This window comes from Ahaetulla prasina, chromosome 14 (genome assembly GCF_028640845.1).
Source record: "Ahaetulla prasina isolate Xishuangbanna chromosome 14, ASM2864084v1, whole genome shotgun sequence".
Lineage (NCBI taxonomy): Eukaryota > Metazoa > Chordata > Lepidosauria > Squamata > Colubridae > Ahaetulla > Ahaetulla prasina.
The window spans coordinates 11,838,119-11,861,984 of record NC_080552.1 but is presented as its reverse complement, the minus strand read 5'-3'; the positions used below and the strand labels follow the sequence as shown (position 1 = coordinate 11,861,984).

Genomic DNA, 23,866 nt, shown 5'->3' with positions numbered 1-23,866 from the left:
CATGACCCAACTAGGTAATCACATCATCAGTGCTAGAAGAGAGCAGTTTTGCTTGCCCTATCGGTGTTGGTGAAAGTGTTCTTGGCAGTCCCTTGATTAAGATATTGTTTACAGTTTGATTGTTTATCTGCATTCGTAGTACCTTGTTTGACGTATTGTTTACAACTTGGTAAGACCCAAGAACACTCTTTGCAACACTGAGATATAAATCACTTGTATATAAACAAAGAGAGGCAGTGGCTCAGTGGCTAAGACGCTGAGCTTGTTGATTGAAAGGTCGGCAGTTCAGTGGTTCGAATCCCCAGTGGTGCTGCATCACGGGGTGAGCTCCTGTGACTTGTCCCAGCTTCTGCCAACCTAGCAATTCGAAAGCATGTAAAAATGCAAGTAGAAAAAATAAGGACCACCTTTGGTGGGAAGGCAACAGCGTTCCATGTGCCTTTGGCGTTGAGTCATGCTGGCCACATGACCACGGAGATGTCTTCGGACAGCGCTGGCTCTTCGACTTTGAAACGGAGATGAGCACCGCCCTCTAAAGTCAGGAACGACTAGCACATATGTGCGAGGGGAACCTTTACCTTTTATAAACAACCACTGAATGATGTTACCTAGTTGGGTAATAAAACATCTGTAGGAAAACAGCCAGGCTCAGACTCCACAGCTCACCGCTGGCCTACTAATATTCTCTTCTAGTGGGTAGTTTCCTAAGCATCCATAAGGCAGGAGCAGGAAAATCATGGCCTAAATATTCCTCAGCTACAACCCCCCCCCCCAGCAGTCCAGGCATCGTGGCCAATGCGGATGGATGTTGGGCAGCCCAAGGGAAGTCCCAGAAGAACCCTTCCGTGGATTCGGTGGCATCACGTTCTCCTCCAGAAGATGTCTGGACTAATGTCCAGAATTCTCAGTGACTTTGGCTGGGGAATTCTGGAGGTTGAAAACTTGAAAACCTCCAGATTGGGAAAAGTTAAGTTTTAAGAAGGCCATTGTTTATTATTGTAATAATGGGTTCGGATATGTCCTTCAAATTTCAACCTGCCAGATATTGAACTATTCCACGCAAATTGAGGTGAGGGAGAGTAGTATCCTCTTCACGTGTTTTGAAGAGGAACCCTGTATTCTTTATATGCAAGTATCAGCCTTGGTGTAGAATCTCCAGAAAGATTCTTATATGTTCAGAACCAAGGTCATTTGGACTCTGAATGGTGCTGAAATCTTTCATGAACAGGGAAGGAGTCCAATTCAGTTACAAACAACCCATTTGGTCTAAATCTGGTCTGTTTTATTGTCAGTATTGGGAAGATTAGAATTTTGGCCCATTCTAATATTTTAAAAAAATCCACTAGAGAACCCCACTTTTGTTCACACGTTACCGTATTTTTGGGAGTACAAGACGCACCTTTCACCCCCAAAAAAGAGGGTGAAAATCTGGGTGCGTCTTATACTCCAAATGTTGCCCCGCCCAGCTTCTCAAATGGTGGTTTCAGAGGCTGAAAAAAGCATCAGAAATGAAGCTTCAGAAAAGAAACCCCCAAACAGAGCTTTAAAAAAAAAAAGCCTCGAAACAGAGCTTCAGAAAAGAAGCCCCCAAACAGAGCTTCAGAAAAGAAGCCCCCAAACAGAGCTTCAGAAAAGAAGCTCCCAAACAGAGCTTCAGAAAAGAAGCTCCCAAACAGAGCTTCAGAAAAGAAGCCCCCAAACAGAGCTTCAGAAAAGAAGCCCCCAAACAGAGCTTCAGAAAAGAAGCCCCCAAACAGAGCTTTAAAAAAAAAAAGCCTCGAAACAGAGCTTCAGAAAAGAAGCCCCCAAACAGAGCTTCAGAAAAGAAGCCCCCAAACAGAGCTTCAGAAAAGAAGCTCCCAAACAGAGCTTCAGAAAAGAAGCTCCCAAACAGAGCTTCAGAAAAGAAGCTCCCAAACAGAGCTTCAGAAAAGAAGCTCCCAAACAGAGCTTCAGAAAAGAAGCCCCCAAACAAAGCTTCAGAAAAGAAGCCCCCAAACAGAGCTTCAGAAAAGAAGCTCCCAAACAGAGCTTCAGAAAAGAAGCCCCCAAACAGAGCTTCAGAAAAGAAGCCCCCAAACAGAGCTTCAGAAAAGAAGCCCCAAACAGAGCTTCAGAAAAGAAGCCCCAAACAGAGCTTCAGAAAAGAAGCCCCAAACAGAGCTTCAGAAAAGAAGCCCCAAACAGAGCTTCAGAAAAGAAGCCCCAAACAGAGCTTCAGAAAAGAAGCCCCCAAACAGAGCTTCAGAAAAGAAGCTCCCAAACAGAGCTTCAGAAAAGAAGCTCCCAAACAGAGCTTCAGAAAAGAAGCTCCCAAACAGAGCTTCAGAAAAGAAGCTCCCAAACAGAGCTTCAGAAAAAAGCCCCCAAACAAAGCTTCAGAAAAGAAGCCCCCAAACAGAGCTTAAAAAAAAAAAAAGCCTCGAAACAGAGCTTCAGAAAAGAAGCCCCCAAACAGAGCTTCAGAAAAGAAGCCTCGAAACAGAGCTTCAGAAAAAAGCCCCCAAACAAAGCTTCAGAAAAGAAGCCCCCAAACAGAGCTTAAAAAAAAAAAAAGCCTCGAAACAGAGCTTCAGAAAAGAAGCCCCCAAACAGAGCTTCAGCTTTTTTCCTGAAGCTGTTTCAGAGGCTTTCAGAGGCAGAAAAAAAAGTTTTTTCAGAAAAGGTGTTTCAGAAGTTTCAGAGGCAGAAAAAAAAGCCAAAAAAAAAAAAAAGCAAGGCACAGAGCTCACAAACAAGGAACCTGTTGCTAAAATTCACCTCTGGGAACAGCTGATTGGGGGTATTCCGGGAGGCTGATCCACCTGCCAATCAGCTTTTTTTCTTATTTTCCTCCCCAAAAACTATGGTGCGTCTTATACTCCAGTGCGTCATATACGCCAAAAAATACGGTAACTTAGAAGCATTTGGATCCATCTTCCCTTCATGGATAGAGTAGCTGTTAATATAAACTCATCTCTGAATTTGGCTGATCATCTTTTTGGGGGTCGCATGCCTTTCCCTTTCCTGAACCTGCAGAGCAAGCTCCGTGAAACGTTCTACCTCCCTTTTATAATGGGGGAGGGGGTCTTCCAGAAATATGTTTTTCACAGGTTGTCCTCTTTCCCAAAAGTGGATGGTTAGGTTTGGGGTGGATTTTTTAAAAAACCAAACAGTTGAGTTTCTCGGTGGGGCTTTTTATGTTTGGGTACGGAATTGAGGGACGCGATGGCTCAGTGGCTAAGACTCTGAACTTGTCAACTGAAACGTCGGCAGTTCAGGGGTTCGAATCCCTAGCACCGCCTAACGGGGTGAGCTCCCGTTCCTTGTCCCAGCTTCCGCCAACCTAGCAGTTCGAAAGCAGGTAAAAAAAAGGCAAGTAGAAAAATAGGGACCACCTTTGGTGGGAAGGTAATAGCGTTCCGTGCGCCTTTGGCATTGAGTCATGCCGGCCACATGACCACGGAGACGTCTTCGGACAGCCCTGGCTCTTCAGCTTTGAAACGGAGATGAGCACCGCCCCCTAGAGTTTAGAACAACTAGCACATACGTGCGAGAGGAACCTTTACCTTTACGGAATTTGGAAGATCTTGCAAATTTGCTCCTATGGAAATCTATAGTGCAGCGTTTCTAAACCTTGGCCACTATAAGATAGGTTGGACTTCAATTCCCAGAATTCCCCAGCCAGTTGATCTATCTTAAAGTGGCCAAGGTTGAGACCTTTTGCTAGAGTGGCTTTGTTTAATATCTCTAAAGTCAAAAGAGATCCGATATACCTCCCTACTCCTTTTCTTCTGAGTAGTTTCGACGCCAGGATTTGCTAGTGCCTCTGTAACACAAGGAGGATTTATCTGCAGAGTCCGAATCGGTAACCTGTTTTATCTTAAATTTCAAGCGAGGCTGTGACGAGCCACCAAAATGTCAAACGAGGTAACACACGATTACGTAAGTCTCCCTTAGGGCGAGATCCCTGTAATCTTGCAATCCTGGCCATTTTATATGATTTCAGCCATTTCATTTTCCTTCGTTTAGAATCCTAGGCCAGCTGTCCCAGTTCTCCTGCTCTGCATGTGTTGAAAGCACCTGAAGTTTTCAAGAAAGACCAAAAAAGAAACAAAAAAACAAACCCAAAACCCAACACCCAACAACACCAGTCTCCAGATTTCTACCTTGCTAAACATTTCTGGGAGAAGATTGGGTGGAATTTGAACTCATCCAGAAGAGGAAAGGGAGTCTGTGGGAAGTGGGTCTTGTGGAAATAACCGCTGCCTATCAGAGACTCTCAAATGACATCAAGGGCTACCCCTCCGTCTGGGCTGATGCTTTGGTGATCTAGGGAACCTGGCTTTTTTGAGGGTAGAGTAGATGAAGGAATGGGGTTCAAGAGGACCTGCAACCATCCAAAGGATAACGGAACTGCCGTCTTCCCAAAGGACCCACCGCTAGGACAGTAAATAATCTGCAGATGTTGTCTGCAGCAGAAGGTTCCTTGGCAACTCTGTGGCCATGACAATGCTAGGATCCAGTAACCAAGTGATGGTGGGGAAGAAATATCAGCCAAGATCTTTCTTTCAAAAGAAAAAAAAATAATCCAAAGGGATATGTTTGGGTATGAGGTTGTGAGGACTCCACTTGGTAACTCAACCAGCCAACCTACAACTAAGGAGAATTTTCCTGACAGAGCAATTAATCAGTGGAAGGGCTTGCCTCCAGAAGTTGTGGATTGGACAATCGTTTGTCTGAAATGGTATAGGGTTTCCTGCTTGAGCAGCGGGTTGTACTAGATAGAAGACCTCCAAGGTCTCTTCCAACTCTTGTTATTCTGTTATTCAGATGTTATTCAGATGGACATTCCTGCATTGAAGTCTACAGTGAGTAGGAACTGAACTGCAGGGCATAAGGTTAGGTTGACCTTGGGACCAGACGATTGGGATGAAGGTTGACCTTGGGACCAGATGACTGGGATGAAGGTTGACTTTGGGCTCAGATGATTGTGATGTAGACTACCTTCCTACAAACGGGGCTCCTGTCAACTTCTTTCACCAAGGGCTTTTGACCAATCCTGACCTCCCTTTGCCATTGACCTAACTAACTGACCTGTGCACAGGCCCTTCTCTTAAGAATCACGAGCAGCTGTCCCCTAGGGAAACTCTAGAGGATTGTAGACATGGAGACATCACGTCTTAGTTAAACATGGTCTCCGTGGTCCACTCCTTGCCCCACAAGTTCAAACAGTGGGGGGAAGGGACAGAGAAGCCCAACCCTTGGGTCCACAGCTGACATTTCCCCCCTCTCCTCTCCACGGGGCTGGGGGCCTGCTGTGGGCAAGATTGCATTTCAAGACCTTGCCAAGGCTCCATCTCCTGTACACAAAGGGCTATAATGCTATTTTTCTGAAGCAACAACAGTTTACAAAACGAGGAAGGAAAAACAAAAAACCCACACACAAAAAAAGTGGCTGCCCTCCATCGACTCCTTCTAAACCAAGGAGGGGTATCCCCCTCCTCCAACTGCTGGTTTTTACCAGATTTTGCGTGCACGAGTTGCCGGTGTGTATGTGCGTGCGTGGGTGTGTGAACAGCAAGGGTCCGCCTCCCGCCTCTGTCCTCTCACCTAAGACCCATCAATCCCAACGGTCTCTAAAATCCAAGATGCTCGGCAGCACAAGACAACCTCAAATCATCTTTTTGAGTGGATATTGATGGGGTCCAAAGGGGTGTGCTGAGTACCAGGGACCACCTGACTGCCTTTTCTAGTTGCCCTCCGGGCAAGCTCTCGATTTTACAGCCACGCCAGATATCTCCACCAGCTTTGGTGTGGGACCTAAACCCCGTCGTGTTCCTACAACCGTTCCTCCTTGCTTGTCAGTCTTTGTGTCTCAACAAACCACATCAGAGTCTCGTGGGAATCGGGGTGGGGTGTTCGACACAGCTATTTTATTTTATTTTTTTGGTTCCTTTTCAACTCTCTTCGTGCTGCCCCATTCTTTCACAAGCCTCTTGGGGAGGGTGCTGGATGCTAGAATTTTCATTTTTTTTAGAAAATAGGCACAGAATTTAGATATTAGCAGCAATGTCTCCTTTATGCCTTAGGCACCAAATCATCCTTGATCTTTTGTGCAATAATGTAGATAAGGATTCAGAACAATATATAAATCTTGTTCGGGTTTCATTTTTTTTCCGCATCTGGGGCTGAGGGGCTGCTAAGGGAACAATGTACTAGGGACGGAACAAAAAAAAAAAAAAAAAGGGGTGCGTGTTAAGTATGAGATGTTTTTGCGTCATCTTTGTCCTTATTTACCATTCTCTTGTCAATTTTCAGAACTTTCTCCACCATCTAAGGAAGCTATTTGGGATTATTATTATTTTCCTGTGTTAAAAAATATGTTACCTCAGTTTCTGTCACTGTTGAACTAGAGGAATGCTTTTTTTATATATATAAAAAAATAATAATAAACATGACAAAAATGGTAACAGATACTTTTTAAAACGAAAAAGGAAAGGAAAAAAAAGGTATGTTATGGAAAATAAGATTTAAAAAACAAAACCAAAATTAAAATGTGGTAATTTCCTGTTGTAGCACTGAGCTGGTGAAGTTTCTCCAAAGTTCTGATTGCCTTAAAGCGATTCTGAGGGGAAAAAAATATTTCTCCTTCAAAATGAAGATTCTTGGCAGAAATAATGTTTAGTTGATAACACTTCGTAGGTATAACGCTGGTTGGATTCACACACTGTATTTCTTGTTAACTTAGCTTGTGAAGAAGGCACAACAGGCGGTTTCCTCAAATGATAGGCCACAAAATGGGGTTTATACACTACAGCGTTACGTCATGCTAAGCCCAAGCCAACAAACTTGGCCTAGTGCATTGTGTGAAGCCAGCCACTGGCTGAATTCACATATCATCATTAACCATAGTTTGTTTGAACCACGGTTTGTCTATGGAGATTCTCAATGATCTAGGACATGGCTGTCCCAAAAGTGCTTTTCTAAAAAAAACCAATTAGACTCTTTTTGGGTTTTTTCCTTGAAAATATTTCACTTTTCATCCAAGAAGCTTCTTCATTTCTTCAGTTTTTCAAAAAAAACCACAACTGGCTGATTTCATGTTAAGTGTTAAGATATGAACTGTGGTTCACAAAACGCAGGACCTGAACTCTTGCCACACGTTAAGCTAGAAAGTGTGCACATCTCAAAGATGATTCAACGTGTTGTGTTCCTCTCGGGAAAGTTAACATTGGGGGCAAAATTCGGTAGATGACTTGCCAACTTTGGGGAAAGTGTATTGTTTGTGTTCCTGTGAATCTCTTAATGATCCAGGAAGATTAGGAACTCCAGTTAGATAAAATTTTAAGGAAGGATGTGCCACCTTTGGCTGAAATGGCTTTGGCTCAAGTGACACGAAACCTGTTTGTGATATGCTGAAGGTGAGCTCCAAAGTCTGGAGAAGAACAACAGGGAGCTCGCGAATAACTATTTCATGTTGGTTAATTTTGTTAGAAGATTAATTGTTCTGCCTCCTATTACAGTTCGACGGCCAATTTTGGAAACAGTCTAGTTGACAGCCCCCAAGACTTCGTGTTCTACTTTGAAAATCTTGGACTCGTTGATCTACAAATGGGGAAGACCCAGGGGTGGGCTTCAAAAATTTTAGCAAGGGGTTCTCTGCCCGGTTGCTGGGTGGGAGTGGCCATGGTGGGCGTGGCCTAATTGGCCTCCTGCACCATGGCGGGGAGATGCGTTTTTGCCCTCCCTGGTCTCCGGAGGCTTTCCTCGAGTCTCCAGGAGAGCGAAAACAGCCTCCCCAGGCTCTGGAGGCCCTCTGGAGGCTGGAAAAAGGTCCGTTTCCAGCCTTTCTGGACTTCCGGTAGGCCCATTTTTCGCCCTCCCCAAGCCTCCACATGTGTCCTGCACTTACCTGCATACAAAACGGGGCACGTGGGGACTGCTCAGAGGGGAGGGGTAAGTGGGGCCAGCCAGGAGTGGTATTTGGGGGTTCTCTGAACTGCACAGAATCTTAGCTAGAGGTTCTCCCGAACCCCTGCGAACCCCCAGCAGCCGACCCTTGGAAGACCCCCTTAGCCCAGTGTTTGTCCATGGAAATAAACACAGTTTTCTTCTAAAAAAAAATCTGGCTGGGGGATTCTGAGATTTGAAATCCACATATCTTCTAAAGTTCTCATATTGAGAAAGCCTGGTTTAAGGGATTATGTTTATGCCAAACCCTACAGCTAAGTTCCTGCGCTAAGATAGTGCATAGTTTGTTTGATTTTGGTTTAGCATGGTGTAAGACAGACTGCGGTTTAAACCGTGATGGCGCAGTGGTTAGGATGCAATATTACAGGCTTACTCTGCCAACTGCCAGCAGTTTGATCCTGACCGGTTCAAGGTTGACTCAGCCTTCCATCCTTCTGAGGTCGATAAAACGAGGACCCAGATTGTTGGGGGGGGGGCAATAGGCTGTCTCTAAACCGCTTAGAGAGGGCTATCAAGCACCACAAAGTGGTATATAAGTCTAAGTGCTTTTGCTAGTGCTACTTATGGCTTAGTGCAAAGCTTGAATCCCTCATAGTTCTCACTGGATAAAAACAGATAGGAGGCCAAAATGTCTCCAGTGAAGCCTTCCTTTTCTTTCTTTCTGTTTTATCTCTAAAGTTGTGATAGCTGCCTGGATGTCCTGCTGTCCCTCTAAAAACTGCCACCAGATCGGACGGAGGACAAAAGGGTATTAAGGACACAGAGAGCAACCTTATCCATTGCACAGAACTCATTTAATCAACAAAGTTAATCTTGGTTATTGTTGTTGTTGTTGTTTTTAATTCTGGACCTACTACCATTGGGGTGATTGGGCAAGTCACTCAGAAGCCAAGTTCTGGGGGATAAAAATGGGCTGGCCTCCAAAGCATACCCCATTTAGAAATTGTCATTTGGGTTTAAAAAATGCCCAACCCTTCAAGAATCCAGCAGCCGCGACGGGTGGGAGTGGGCTAGGACACAGTGAGTAGGCAGGGAGGCTAGCCAAGGATTCCGCATTAAAGTGCAAATCTTGCATTTCCATGGTTTTTTTTATTTTGTTTTTTTTATTTGCATTTATACCCCGCCCTTCTCCGAAGACTCAGGGCGGCTTACACTATGTTAAGCAATAGTCTTCATCCTATTTGTATATTTATATACAAAGTCAACTTATTGCCCTCAACAATCTGGGTCCTCATTTTACCTACCTTATAAAGGATGGAAGGCTGAGTCAACCTTGGGCCTGGTGGGACTAGAACCTGCAGTAATTGCAAGCAGCTGTGTTAATAACAGACTGTCTTAGCAGTCTGAGCCACAGAGGGTCTTTCTGTTATTTTTACTATGTGGCCCAGTGGTCGGTTTCAAATTTTTTACTACCGGTTCTGTGGGTGTGGCTTGGTGGGCATGGCAGGAGAGGGATACTGTAAAATCTCCATTTCCGCCCCACTCCGGGGGAAGGATACTGCAAAATCCCCATTTCCTCCCAATCAGCTGGGACTTGGGAGGCAGAGAATAGATGGGGGCGGGGTCAGTCAGAATTTTTACTACCGGTTCTCCGAAGTACTCAAAATTTCCACTACCGGTTCTCCAGAACTGGTCAGAACCTGCTGAAACCCACCTCTGATGTGGCCTATTTTATGTTCTCTTCCTCTCCACCGACGTTGCTAGAATCAGCCTTCTCTCTTGGTGACGTCATGGATTCAACCAAGTTGACTTGGAGGCAACTATACAGACATGGTTTGCCATTGCCTTATTCCAAAATCAACCCCCCTCCAAATCCTCCCAAAGTTTCCCAATCTAGCCTACAAACTCCCCCCCACCCAGAATTTCCAAGAGATCTCCCACCTATGTGATAACCAGACCCTGTTTATGAGATCAACCAAGGCTGACAAACTCTAGTGCTTCTTGTTGAGGATCAACCTTAACTAAAAGAGCGCTCCTGCTCTGGTCAGGGCTACAAAATAATCTACCACTCACCTGGTTGATTTGCTGGTGGTGAGATGACCCTTCTCCTGATTCTTCTAACACTACTTGGACAATCAACGTCTTTGGGGAACCTTCACTGCCATTCCGTTGTGTTTGTGACTTAGCATTGTGTGAAGCCGTTCGGATGTATTTGCGCCGTTCTTGTACTAAACTCCTGCAAGGAAAGGAGGGGTGCGGCAAGGCCATAGCAAGGAGGAGGCCTGGGGGCCCTTGATGGGGCCAACTTCTTCCACTTCTTCCTTGAGGGGAGAAAGAGAAAGCGAGAGAAATAAAAATGGAGCCAGACCAATAGACAAGCAGTCATCACCATACAAGTTTGTAAATATTCTGGAATTCTCTTGACTCATGCAAAGGAGGTTTTTAAATGTTATTTAATTCTATTGCAGACAATTGCTATAAAATAAAAAAAAACAAGGGGTCAATATTGCAACTCGGTTGATGTATCTGTGCGTGTTACGATTCCTTCACCGGTCTCAACTAGCACGACTTAGGAAGATGGGGGTGAACATCAATTGAGGGATTTGTTTCCGCTTTCCAGGTTTAGTCCCAAAGTTGGACTTAAAAGTTGGGGCGAGGAGAAGAATTCCCTTCCAAATCGCCTTTCTTTTTCCTGCACTAGAAACATGACTCATTGTTAACGGAGATCGATGCAATAAACCAGATCAAATCATGTTTTATTGCATGAGCTCCCGAACCTGCATTCGCAGGACAGTTGGGGCTTCAGACTTGAGTTTGCAAACCAGAAACGACTTGGTTCCACCCAACAGATCTAAACAAACCACGGGGCCGTTCAATAAATAATTAATGGAACATTGAACGAACCCGTCAAGCATTGTTAATTGCCAAAATAAAAACTAGGACAGACACGTCTTGTATCCGGTAGGAAACAAACACAGATCCAATAAAGCTTCTGTTATTTCTAACACTCTTCTTCTCAACCTGATAAGCGGAGAGTACAAAGATTGTAACAGAGGTGGGGGTGGCTCCTTGAGTTACAAGAGGAAGTTCTAGCAGCATAAAAGTGGAGGAAGGGAGACGGCTGAAGAATCCCAGAGTTAAAATGCAATGAAATGGATGGTAGTTGAAAGCTATTCCCTCGTCCATCTGTCCAGGAAAAAAAAGGACAAAGCAGAGACCACGTTTTTCAGGGGTATCAGGTGACACTAGCCTCGTGGCTTTTGTCTTCTGATAAATCAGGGGTCGGCAACCTTAAACACTCAAAGAGCCACAAAAGTCCTAACCAGAAGCCCGCCCGTTCAACTTTGGAGGTGACCGGAAGTCCAGTTCCCCAACCATAAAGTCTCCTCCTAGCATGGCGTCCTTTTTCCTCTACCTGTCCTAACTGAAAGCCCTATCAATTATGGAGCCAATCGGCAACAAGGAGCCACAGCAGAGGGATGAAAGAGCCACACATGGCTCCAGAGCCACAGGTTGCTGACTGCTGTGATAAATGAATGGCCATTTTTGGACTGCACTGGATTGACCATGACTCCATCTAATGAAAAGGTAATTTTCCATCTAGTGATGATGATGATATTATCCATTCAGTCATGTCCATCTCTTGGCAATCCTATGGGCCGGGTTTCTCCACATCTTCGGATCTTGCACTACTACTTTGAGTTGTTCTGTGCCCTGACTGGGGTCAGCTTTGATGGTGTCACCAGCCACTGTGTTCTTTGGTGGCCTGGTTTCCTTTTGGCTCTAACCCTTCCAAACAGAATTGCTTTGGCCGCGAATTCCCCTGCATGACGTAGCCAAAATAAGTAAGATGCAGTTGTGTGGTTTTGCCATCCAGTGACGCAGCTGCGGTTATGTGCTCCAATACTTGTTTGCTGGCCGCCTTTGCTGTCCAAAGAATACCCAGGAGAGTTCTCCAGCACCACAGCTCAAACGAGTTGATTTTCTTCTCGTCTTGCTTTTTTAAGGTCCAACGTTCACAACCATAGATAGCTACGTGGAACACAAATAAGCGGACTAACCTACTTTTGGTTTTCAGTCTAATCTCCTTGCTTTTCCATATGGAAGGGTCTCCATCGAGTAAACAGTTATAAAATAACAGAGGGGCATCTGCAAAAAGCTTTCAAAATTCACTCAAATGTATCAGAAGGTGGCCAGTTCTTGATCTGGAGGTTCCATTTGGGTTCAATAAAACCATGATAGTACCACTGTGGTGATGCTTGATGGGGAAATTCAGAGAATTGGACATCTCTGAGATATCTGCTGCAAGCACATTGGAGAAGGTTAGACTGACTTAATATGGAGGGAAAGAATCCTATAACCCGTAATCAGGGGTGGGACTCAGCGAGTTTGGGTGAACCGATAGTACGAACGATCAGCTGCCCCTGCCCAGCTGCCCCTGCCCTATCCTGTCCTTTATTTCCTTGTTTATAGCTTATCTGAATCATGCATTACAGCTGATTTCTGAGCCTCAGCTGTTCTACTTACTGGGACTGACTTAGAAGGTAAGCAGCTGAGCTTTAAAAACCTCAAATTTTAATCCTGTTGTTGTGTCTTGCCCGCTCTCACCGCAGCCGGGGCCTTCTTATCTGCTTCCGAACGCTGAGGAATGTCCTAGTATGCCTCCCGGCCCCAGCCCTGACTCCATGCCCAGACAGGAGGAAGCACCTCCCGGCCCCAGCCCTGGCTCCATGCCCAGACAGGAGGAAGCACCTCCCGGCCCCAGCCCTGGCTCCATGCCCAGGCAAATGGAGCAACTAGACCCCTCCCCCTCCCCCACAGCATGTGAGCCTGAGGGAGGTCAATTACCAACAGCTGCCGACTGGAGTGACCCTCGCGTCAGAAGAATTGATAGGCGGCGGCGTCAGAAGGAAGGGAGGGGCAGGCCTGGATAAGTGCTGAGTCATGGAGCCACACCCCATGGCCTATATAAAGGACCTGCTTTCTGGCATTCTCTGAGTCAGACAAAGTCTAAACATATCTTGCTGAAGTCACTTTCTGATCTCCTGCCTGCCCTGAGGACTTTGCTAGGACTTTGGCAGAGCTGCAGAGGCACGCCTGATTCGGATTTCCCTGACCCGGCCGTCAGTGGAGGAGTGGGACTCGACACCTGTGCACAAGCGTCCTAGGTGCATGCACACGCAAAGCATGGGCTCACCGAACAAAGCTACTCCAGAATCTCATTGTTCTGCTTTGGATATTGTGAAGCTTCCCCTCAGAAGGTAACAAAAAAACCCGGTCATGAAGAGGATGTATAGCATCCCAGAAAAATACTCCAGACCCTGGTCAAGCATCGCTTACATGCCATATCCTGGATAGAAGGAAGTGAACTTCCAATAATCTTTTCTGCTGTCCTCACCACTCTCTGCACAGCCTTCCTGTCCGAAACAGTAATGCCTCCTGTAACATATTGTATTTCATTTTGCCAAAATTCCTGGGGAGCATTGTAGGGAGCAGGGATGGCACTAAAGACTTCTATTTTTCTTTACAGCTTGCCTTCTTTCCGTTTCCTTTTTTTAATTAAAGAGAGTTAAGGCAGAGAGTTGGGCAGATGCCAAGGAAGGGAACCAACGCAAGCCTATCAGATTCACCTCTTCTGAAGGCCTCCTTAGAGACAGAGATGCCTTGCAACACGCTTGCTTGCTATGCATTTTGTTCATTAAAAGGCTCTAAAAATAAAAAAAAAGGAAGCCAGACAACGCTAGGGAGGCTGGGTGGGTGAACAGAATGCTTGTCCCTGTGTTAGATTAACTGTTGTTTCTTAAAACTCCTGAAAGTGACAAAACTAATTTCGTGTATTTATCTGCACACAGAGAACTGAGCAGGGCACGGGGATTTTTGTCTCCATGCTGAAGGATCCACAACTTGCCTGGTGTGCAAAGTACTTGGGTGTAAAGAGGGTTGGCGCGTGGGCGCCCTGTTAGCTTGGTTAAGAGAGTAAAGCAGTGTGGAATTTGCACACCCTGCACAATTTACGCAACACCGCTGGTCCAATCTGCATCCCCTTTCTGGAGGCATTTCACTGAACACACACACACACACACACACACACACACACACAGAGAGAGAGATGGAGATTGGGTGCTGATATATGAAGCACAAACAATCCACACTTGGAGGCTTCCATTAGCTGTTCTCTTGCTCAAGTCTTCACACAGGAATTTTTTCAGACTATCAGTTTGTATCTGGGTAAGACCAGATATCACCTACTTTGAGAAGAGAAGACTTGGAAAAGAGCCTGAGGTTGGGAAAGATAGAAGGCAAAATGAGAAAGGGATAGAAGAGGATAAGATGGTTTAGATGCAGTCATTGACAAAATGAACATGAATTTGGGAAAACTCTGGGAGATAGGGGACGTCAGAGGTGCCCGGCATGATACCAATAGCACTTAGATTTATATACAGCTTCACAGTGCTTTTACAGCCCTCTCTAAGCAGTTTATAGAGTCAGCCTTATTGCCCCCAATAATCTGGGTCCTCATTTTACCCTCCTCGGAAGGATGGAAGGCTGATCAATCTTGAGCTGATCAGGATCGAACTGCTGGCAGTGAGCAGAGTTAGCCTGCAATACTGTATTCTAACCACTGCACTACCAGGAAGGAGAATGAGAAAGGGAATTAAGAGAGGGAGGGAGAGAGGGAGGGAGGGAGGAAGGAAAATGAAAAGTAAAAGAAGGAAGGAAGGAAAAGGAGGAAAAGGAAAGGAAGGAAGGAAGGAAGGAAGGAAGGAAGGAAGGGAAAAGGAAGAGCAATAATACTTAGGCTTACATACCACTTCACAGTGCTTTACAGCCCTTTCTAAGCAGTTTACAGAGTCGGCCTCTTTCCCCCAACAATCTGGGTCCTTATTTTACCCCCTTCGGAAAGATGGAAGGCTGAGTCAACCTTGAGCCAGTCAGGATCGAACTGCTGGCAGTGGGCAGAGTTAGCCTGCAATACTGCATTCTAGCCACTGTGCCACCAGGGCTCCTAATAGCAGTAGCACTTAGATTTATATACCGCTTCATAGTGCTTTACAGCCCTCTCTAAGAGGTTTACAGAGTCAGCCTCTTGCCCCCAACAATCTGGGTCCTCATTTTACCCACCTCAGAAGGATGGAAGGCCGAGTCAGCCTTGTGCCAAATTGCAGTCAGCTGGCAGTCAGCAGAAGTAGCCTGCAGTACTCCATTCTAACCACTGCACCCCCGTGGCTTGCAGTGATCCATGGGGTCGCAAAGAGTCAGGCATGATTTAACGACTGTACAAAAAGACTAGATAAAGTCCAATGGCAGTGGGGAGGTAGATTCTGCCTTCTTGTGCCCGCATAGGGATTCCAGACTAAGTCCCTGTTTGACTCCTCCTCCTGCTCAGGAGGACTCTCTTCTACAAGAGACATTCGCCTTGGAGGTTAGGAGTTCCCGGAATGGGAAACATTTGCTTAGCTCCTTCTGTGAGGAATTATAAATTGAGGCAACCCAGAATTCATTTTTTTTTTTAAAAAATGGTCTCACACACTCACTTTGGAGAGGAGGAGGAGTCCGGGAAAGCCTGTTGCCTTACAACGGGATAGGAGATGCAGTCACTCCTTGCTTTGTCTCCATCCCATAAAATCCCATAACCCTTCCCCCCCCTTCTCCAGCTTTGTCCACTACTTGGTGGCACGGTGCTCTCCGGCGGCCTGCAAGCCTCTGCCAGTTGCCACGGCAACAGCAGCTGCAGGGGCTTGCTTGGATTTCCAGCTCTTCCTGAGCTGGAAGCTGAAATGCCCATCTCCAAATACGAGGATGAAACTCAGGGACCGACTGCAAGCCAGAAGCCCAAAGCCAAATGAAAGCTCAAAGATGCCAAACACCCACACAAGGCTCCAAATGTTGGGCTTAGACAATTTAGAACTACGCCGACTTCAATCTGACCTAAGCATAGCACGTAAAATTATCTACCGTAATATCCTACCTGTCAATGACTACTTCAGCTTCAACCACAACAATACATGAGCACACAATAGATACAAACTCAAGGTAAAGCGCTCCAAACTCTATGGCAGAAAATACGACTTCAGCAACAGAGTGGTCAATGCCTGGAATGCACTAGCTGACTCTGTAGTTTCTTCCCCAAATCCCCCAAAACTTTAACCTTAAACTGTCTACTGTGGACCTCACCCCATTCCTAAGAAGTCTGTAAGGGGCGTGCATAAGCGCACCTGCGTGCCTACTGTCCCTGTCCTAATATTGCTTTTTTACTTACCCTTTTCATGTATCCAAATTATGTTTATATTTTTACCTGTTATCTTATATATGATTGACAAATAAACAAAATAAATAAATAAATTTACCTCAGATGGGTACGGTCTCGTGGGACAACAGCCCTAAGAAAGCAATGGCTCTCTACACCACAGCACACAATTCAATTATTCCGATTAATATCCAGATTGTGGGTTTCCTTCAACTCGGTCACAACATTTACAGGAGCAAATAGCATCTGAATAATCTTTGTGTCTAACTGATGCCTGATGGCACCAAAAAGGAATGAATGTTTCAGAAAGTCCGGCGACCATTTTTTGCTAATCCGATTGCGTTTTATTTTATTTATTTATTTATTTATTTATTTATTTATTTATTTATTTATTTATTCGAATTTTTATACCGCCCTATCTCCCGAAGGACTCAGGGCGGTGTACAGCCAAATAAAAACATGAGAATAATACAGATAAAAACAACAATTAAAAAACATATAATTAGGTCGGAATTAAAATATCACTAAAATAGTATAAAACCCCATTAAAACTAAATTTAAAACTAAAAACCCTAGGGTAGCCCTGCGCAAATAAATAGATGTGTCTTAAGCTTGCGGCAGAAGGTTTGGAGGTCGGGAAGTTGGCGCAGCCCTGGGGGAAGCTCGTTTCAGAGGGTGGGAGCCCCCACAGAGAAAGCCCTTCCTCTGGACGTCGCCAGTCGGCACTGCCTGGCTGACGGCACCCTGAGGAGTCCCTCCCTGTGAGAGTGCACGGGTCGGTGGGAGGCAATCGGTGGCAGTAGGCGGTCCCGTAAGTAACCCGGCCCTATGCCATGGAGCGCTTTAAAGATAGTAACCAAAACCTTGAAGCGCACCCGAAAGGCCACAGGCAGCCAGTGCAGTCTGCGCAGGATAGGTGTAACATGGGAGCCACGAGGGGCTCCCTCTATCACCCGCGCAGCTGCATTCTGAACCAACTGCAGCCTCCGGATGCCCTTCAAGGGGAGCCCCATGTAGAGAGCGTTGCAGTAATCCAAGCGAGATGTCATGAGCGCATGAGTGACTGTGCATAGGGCATCTCGGTCTAGGAAGGGGTGCAACTGGCGGACCAGGCGAACCTGGTAAAAAGCTCTCCTGGAGATGGCCGTCAAATGATCTTCAAAAGACAGCCGTCCATCCAGAAGAACGCCCAAGTTGCGCACCCTTTCCATCGGGGCCAATAACTCGCCCCCAACAGTCAGCTGTGGGTGCAGCTGACTGTATCGGGGTGCCGGCATCCACAGCCACTCCGTCTTGGAGGGATTGAGCTTGAGCCTGTTTCTCCCCATCCAGACCCGTACGGCTTCCAGACACCGGGACAGCACTTCGATAGCTCCGTTGGAGTGGCCCGGGGTGGAAAAGTACAGCTGAGTGTCATCAGCGTACAGATGATACCTCACCCCAAAGCCACTGATGATCGCAATCACCCATCTGATATTCATTTATAGCCCTGTCATGATGAGAAATGCTTCTTAATTCATTGAAACATTCTTCACCAGGTTTAAAATAAATAAATAAAATAAAATGTGTTGAGAGCGCCTTGCCGGCCTAAGTCACTTCACTACCCCAAGCCCGGGATGCCAATGGCGTCTCTCCATCCATCTCCAAACAATGCGAGAACGAGGGGACCCGAAACGATCAGTAAATCCATGGCTTAGGACCCGGGTACTTACGGGACCGCCTGCTGTTACCGTTTGCCTCCCACCGACCCGTACGATCTCACAGAGAGGGCCTTCTCAGGGTGCCGTCCGCCAAACAATGTCGGCTGGCGGCCCCCAGGGGCAGGGCCTTCTCTGTGGGAGCTCCCACGCTCTGGAACGAGCTTCCCCTTGGTTTACATCAAGTGCCTGATCTTCGGACCTTTCTCCGTGAGCTGAAAACGCACTTATTTATTCAAGCGGGACTGGCCTAAAATTTTATTGGGATTATTTATATTTTAATATTTTAAATTGTTTTAAATTTGGCCACCTTATAATATGTTTGTTTTAATTTCTTTTAATATTTATATTGTGATTTTTTTACTTGGCTGTACACCGCCCTGAGTCCTTCGGGAGAAGGGCGGTATAAAAATTGAATAAAATAAATAAATAAATAAATAAATTTGTAAAACCTGTACATTGATGTCAGGCTGCGAATGAACGTCAACGCCCGTGAGGTATGTGGAGTGGAAAGCCTATTTTTGAGTCCAATTTAATTCCCTGGGGCTTTATTTATTTATTTATATTTATTTATTTTTGTCAATCATATATAAGAGAACAGGTAAAAGTCTAAACGTGATTTGGATACATGAAAAGAGTAAGTAAAAAAAAGGAATATTAGGACAGGGGCGGTAGGCACGCGGGTGCACTTATGCATGTCTCTTTCTTTCTTAAGCTTTCTCCCTCACAAACGTCAACAAGGTGCTCTTTTAAGCCAACATCTGTTTTCCTTCCAGCCTGCTGGATCCTTCCAGAAAGGGCTTTCCTGTACGATTGTTTTGTCCCTCATTTCTAGGTTGTGCAAACCCCGATTTGCGCCTTGGGTTTCTTTATGGGTCTGGATGCTCTGCGGAATCCAGTCTTTGGTGTTTTTTTTCCCCAAGTCCTAATTACGGCTCAGAAAGGTCTACGCAACTAAAGCCTGTATTATTTAGTAAACTGGATTAAGCAAAGCGTGACTTCGCTGCCATGGGACGGATCGCTTCCAAGTTGACATTTCCCTGTAGTCTTTAACATTAAGCACACTTGCTCTACCAATAAACCTGCATTCCTCTATGTCAGGGGTCTCCAACCTTGGCAACTTTACGACTTGTGGACTTCAACTCTCAGAATTCCTCAGCCAGCATGCACTGGCTGAGGAATTCTGGGAGTTGAAGTCCACAAATCTTTAGTTGCCAAGGTTGGAGACCCCTGCTCTATGTTACTGTCTGGTTCCCTTGAAGGCCCCCAAAGCTAAGGGCCGTCTTCATAACTGGCAAAACATTTCAAAGCATTCACAAAGCAATACTACAACCGATGAGCCCTGCTATGTCTTTCAAAATATATGGACTACCAACCTTGATCAAGGAAAAACAATAGATGCAATCTACATAGACTTCTGCAAAGCTTTTGATTCAGTAGTACATGATAAACTACTCCTTAAACTAAAATCCTACGGCATTTCGGGACCTCTTCACAATTGGATAAATGCCTTCCTGTCAAACAGACAACAAGTGGTCAAAATTGGCAACGCTATATCTAATCCTGTTCCTGTCAAAAGTGGCGTTCCCCAAGGTAGTGTTCTTGGACCAACACTCTTCATACTATACATAAATGATCTCTGTGACCTAATCTCAAGTTATTGTGTTCTCTTTGCTGACAATGTCAAACTATTTAATACCACTAATAATACTTCTACCCTTCAAGAAGACCTCGATTTAATTTCTGACTGGTCTAAAACTTGGCAACTCCAAATCTCAACCAGCAAATGCTCAGTCTTACATATTGGAAAAAAGAACCCCAACATCAAGTACAAATTTGATGGACATTACCTAACTGACAACCCTCACCCTGTCAAAGATCTTGGAGTTCTCATATCAAATGACCTTAATGCCAAAGCCCACTGCAACTACATAGCAAAAAAGGCCCTAAGAGTTGTAAACCTAATTTTATGCAGCTTCTTTTCAAAAAACTCTACACTACTAACTAGAGCCTACAAAACATTTGCCAGACCTATTCTTGAATACAGCTCATCCGTCTGGAACCCATACCACATCTCTGACATAAACACAATAGAATGAGTCCAGAAATATTTTACTAGAAGAGTTCTTCACTCCTCCGAAAACAACAAAATACCTTATACCGACAGACTTGAAATCCTGGGATTAGAAAACTTACTACTCCGTCGACTTTGACATGACCTGTGTTTAACACACAAAATCATCTATTGCAATATCCTTCCTATAAAAGACTACTTCAGCTTCAATCGCAATATTACAAGAGCAAAAAATAGATTCAAGCTAAATGTCAACCGCTTGATTGCAGAAAATATGACTTCTGTAACAGAGTTGTTAATGCTTGGAATTCATTACCTGACTCCATAGTCTCTACTCAAAATCCCAAAATCTTCAACCAAAAGCTGTCTACTATTGACCTCACCCCATTCCTGAGAGGACTATAAGGGGCGTGCGTAAGAGCACAAAAGTGCCTACCGTTTCCTGTCCTATTGTTCCCTTCATTATATCCAATTAATATAGTTGATGCATAATTTTAATTATATATATATATATATATTTTCTTCAAGATATGCTGTTTTATCTATGACATTTGTTTGTGTATACTGTTGTGACAAAAAAGAAATAAAAAAAAATCCAAGAGAATTAATACTTGGCTAATACAACGTGGGGATGTGGCTTGATGCTTTGGGGATATTTCAGGCGCAATATTTGATTCAAACTAGCTACTTGGGAGATAAAGGAAAAAAGGATGAGCTCCAGAACAAAGGAGGAGATCTGGGAAGAAAACAAAAAAAGGAAGGGAGGGAGGGAGGAAGCAGGGAGATAGGGTGGGAGGCAAGGAAGGGAGGGGAAGGAAGAGAAGGAAGGATGGAAGAAAAAGAAAGAAAGGAAAGAAAGAAGGCAAGAAAGAAAGAAAGAAGGCAAGGAAGCAAGTAGGGAAGGAAGGAAGAAAGAAAAAAGAAAAAGAAAAGAAAGAAGGAAAGAAAGAAAGCAGGCAAGTAAGCAAGTGAGAAAGGAAGGAAGGAAGGAAGGGAGGGAGGGAGGGAGGGAGGGAGGAAGAGGGAAGGGAGGGAGGGAGGGAAGGGAGGAAGGAAGAGGGAAAGAAGAGGGAAGGGAGGGAGGGAGGAAAAAAGGAAGGGAGGAAGGGAAGAAAGGAGGAAAAAGGAAAGGAAGGAAGCAAGTAAGTAAGTAGGAAACAAAGGAAGGGAGGAAGGAAGGAAGGAAGGAAGGAAGGAAGAAAGAAAGAGAAAGAAAGAAAGAAAGGCAAGTAAACAAGTAGGAAACAAAGGAAGGAAAGAAAGGAAGGAAGGAAGGAAGGAAGGAAGGAAGGAAGGAAGGAAGGAAGGAAGGAAGGAAGGAAGGAAGGAAGGAAGGAAAAATGAAAGAAGGCAGCAGTGTATACAAGCAACCTATTCCTTGCTTTTCCCAATTCTATTCCAGCAAGCAATCCATATACACCACCAGGTCCTCCTAAGCAGGTTCAATGGTCACCCGTCTGTCATGCCATTCCTCCTCCTCCCTATTTGAGTGCGTCTCCCTCCCATTCTGTTCTCTACTTTTATAAATTATGGAGGCCGCCCAAGCCTGCCGTCATCTCTCTTACACGGTTTATGCGGTGGGGAGAGGATGAGTGGGTCAGTTGACCAGAACCACCTCACTGCCCATCCTGGAAGAAGCTGGATCTGCAGACCGAGAAGGATCTTTGGACAAAGCCTGATCTTCTCAGATGCCAAGGCAAAAAGTTGGCCTCAGAAAGAGACCACAGGAATGGCCCAACTCTGCCGCAGCCTTGCTTCATGAAGAGAGCACCCCCATCCCCTCCTTAGCTAGAGAAGTGCCAGGCTTCAGAAGTGCTGCATGTTGGCAGAAGGTCACCCTTGGGTCTACGTGAAGACACCTGATTTGGCGGTGTCACCGGAGCCAAAGACAGCATGTGTGCTAACCAGCCTCTGGCCATGACAGCCAGGGGTGGGCTGCTGGGGGTTCGTAGGGGGTTCGGGAGAATCTCTAGCTAAGATTCTGTGCAGTTTGGAGAACCCCCAAATCCCATTCCTGGCTGGCTCTGCCCACCCTGCCCCTCCCCTCCCAGGAATCCCCACGCGGCCCGTTTTGGATGCAGGTAAGTGCAGGGCGCACGCAGAGCCTCGGGGAGGGCAAAAAATGAGCCTATTGGAAGTTCGGGAAGGATCCGGAGGCTCCAGAGGGCCTCCAGAGCCTGGGGAGGCAGTTTTTGCCCTCCCGGAGGCTCGACGAAAGCCTCAGGAGCTCAGGGAGCAGGGATGAAATCCAGCAGGTTCTGACAGGTTCTGGAGAACCGGTAGTGGAAATTTTGAGTAGTTCAGAGAACCGGTAGCGGAAATTTTGAGTAGTTTGGAGAACCGGCAAATACCACCTCTGGCTGGCCCCAGAGTGGGGTGGGAATGGAGATTTTGCAATATCCTTTCCCCCAGGAGTGGGGAAGGGTGGGGATTTTGCAGTACCCTTCCCCCAGGAGTGGGGAGGGAATGGGGATTTTGGAGTATCCTTCCGCCAGGAGCGGGGAGGGAATGGGGATTTTGCAGTACCCTTCACCAGGAGCGGGGAGGGAATGGGGATTTTGCAGTACCCTTCCCCCTGGAGTGGGGAGGGAATGGGGATTTTGCAGTACCCTTCCCCCAGGAGTGGGGAGGGAATGGGGATTTTGCAGTACCCTTCCCCCAGGAGTGGGGAGGGAATGGGGATTTTGCAGTACCCTTCTCCCAGGAGTGGGGTGGGAATGGAGATGTTGCAATATCCTTTCCTTGCCACACCCACCAAGCCACGCCCACCAAGTGATGCCCACAGAACCAGTAGTAAAAAAAATTGGATTTCACCACTGCCGGGGAGGGCAAAAAGCTCCCCCCCCCCGCCTTATTGCAGGAGGCTGATTAGGCCACACCCACCATGGCCACGCCCACCCAGCAACCAGGCAGAGAATCCCTTGCTAAAATTTTTGAAGCCCACTCCTGCATAACAGCTCCCCTTTGTATGGACTGCAGAAGGCATGATTGTAAAGCCCAGCATGTGAAGATGCCACTCAAAATTTTGAAAGACTTCTTTTCCCTGTAGATACGTATGTGGGAGGTGGGGGGGGGATAAGGATGCTGCAGGGACCCTTTGTGGAAACCCAACGATTCAAAATGAGGGCGAGGGGGGGAAGAGAAGTCTTCGCTCTGGCAGGATTAGTCACAACAGGAACAGCCAGGAAACCGTACATTTCCTTGCTAAGGCAACATCATGCAGTAAGGGGGTATAGCTCAGTGGTAGAGCATTTGACTGCAGATCAAGAGGTCCCTGGTTCAAATCCAGGTGCCCCCTCCTTTTTGGGTTTTTTTTCCTCCCCCCTCTTCGAAGAAAAATGATGGAGAGGGACGGTTTTTCCCCAAAGAAATCAAAAAGCCGAAGATTAGAAAAAAGTGGATTAGCCGTGAGGCTAAAGAGATTTGTATAACATCCCAGAGGGCAGAGAGAGATGATAAGGTGGTAATTATCTGTTGAGGAGAAGGTTGGAAGTCATTATAGTTCATTGCTTTCCATTTTCTTTTTTCTGTTCATGCACCTTTATCCTTCCCTTCCTCCACTCTCCTTTTCTTTCTCCACTTTCCTTTCCTTTCCATCACTTCCCTTTCCTCCCCTCCCCTTCCTCCCCTCTCCTCTCCTTTCCTCCCCTCCCCTCTCCTTCCCTTCCTCCCCTCTCCTATCCTTTCCTTTCCTCCCCTTTCCTTTCCTCCCCTCCCCTCCCCTTCCCCTCCTCTGCTCCCCTCCCCTTCCTCCATTCTCCTTTCCTTTCCTTTCCTTTCCTTTCCTTTCCTTTCCTCCTCTCCTCTCCTCTCCTTTTTTCTTTCCAGATTTGTCTTTGCCTTTAGGTCAAGTTCCTTAAAAATATAAATAAAAATGAACAAAACAAAACAAAAGGAAACACACGGAGGAACACACCCCTAAAAGCAGACAACGGCAAGCTACGTTCACAATTG

The 23,866-nt window shown here is 45.9% G+C and overlaps 1 non-coding gene across 1 annotated transcript; it reads left to right on the top strand.

Moving 5' to 3' along the window:
* The first annotated feature begins 23,138 nt into the window (after positions 1–23,138).
* TRNAC-GCA (transfer RNA cysteine (anticodon GCA)) lies at positions 23,139–23,210 on the top strand. Its single transcript has one exon. It is a non-coding gene; the product is annotated as a tRNA-Cys (tRNA).
* The last annotated feature ends 656 nt before the right edge of the window (positions 23,211–23,866 follow it).